Source organism: Lycium barbarum, chromosome 2, assembly GCF_019175385.1.
Source record: "Lycium barbarum isolate Lr01 chromosome 2, ASM1917538v2, whole genome shotgun sequence".
NCBI lineage: Eukaryota > Viridiplantae > Streptophyta > Magnoliopsida > Solanales > Solanaceae > Lycium > Lycium barbarum.
In genome coordinates this window covers 9678851-9680017 of record NC_083338.1, presented here as the reverse complement: position 1 = coordinate 9680017, position 1167 = coordinate 9678851, and positions in this window count along the sequence as shown.

Below are 1167 nucleotides of genomic sequence, written 5' to 3'. Positions count from 1 at the left end.
AAATTGATAATCAATAGCCCTTCTTGTTCTCACTGATGAAGAAGAAGAAATGGCAAAATGATGAAAGTGCTACAGCACGTGTCATTGAGAAATAAAAAAATGGGCTGAACTGAAAATTCCAAAATGCCCCTAATAGATGGTATTATTTGGAGAGTACCCTTCGTCGTACCCTCAATTTCCACTTATTAATAGTATAAATTTACGTATAAGCCCTTCTTGTTCTCACTGATGAAGAAGAAGAAATGGCAAAATTGATAATCAATAGCCCTTCTTGTTCTCACTGATAAAGAAGAAGAAATGGCAAAATGATGAAAGTGCTACAGCACGTGTCATTGAGAAATAAAAAAATGGGCTGAACTGAAAATTCCAAAATGCCCCTAATAGATGGTATTATTTGGAGAGTACCCTTCGTCGTACCCTCAACTTCCACTTATTAATAGTCTAAATTTACGTATATGCCCTTCTTGTTCTCACTGATGAAGAAGAAGAAATGGCAAAATTGATAATCAATAGCCCTTCTTGTTCTCACTGATGAAGAATAAGAAAGGAAGCAATGAAAATTCTAGCAACAGCAACGAATTTAACCCATAAATTGGAAAAATTAGAAGAAAAATTTAGGGCAAGAGCAAGAAGCACACCCATAAATTGGAAAACTTTGAAGAAAAAATTAGGGAAGAGCGAGGAGCATACCTAAAATTGTAAGAACAGATTGTTACCGATATCTGCACAAATTGAAGAAGAAGATGAAGCAAGATAGTTGGACAGGGTGTTTTTTCTTTTTTCTGATCGTTCCAAAAAGATAAGCATGGATCATTCCAAGAAGATCATTTGATAAAGTGTGTAGAAGTGGGACAGATGTTTGGTTAGAATTAGCCATAAAAAAAAATCATACTATTTACGTATATGCCCTTCTTGTTCTCACTGATGAAGAAGAAAAATGGCAAAATTGATAATCAATAGCCCTTCTTGTTCTCACTGATGAAGAAGAAGAAATGGCAAAATGATGAAAGTGCTACAGCACGTGTCATTGAGAAATAAAAAAGAGGGCTGAACTGAAAATTCCAAAATGCCCCTAATAGATGGTATTATTTGGAGAGTACCCTTCGTCGTACTCTCAACTTCCACTTATTAATAGTATAAATTTACGTATATGCCCTTCTTGTTCTC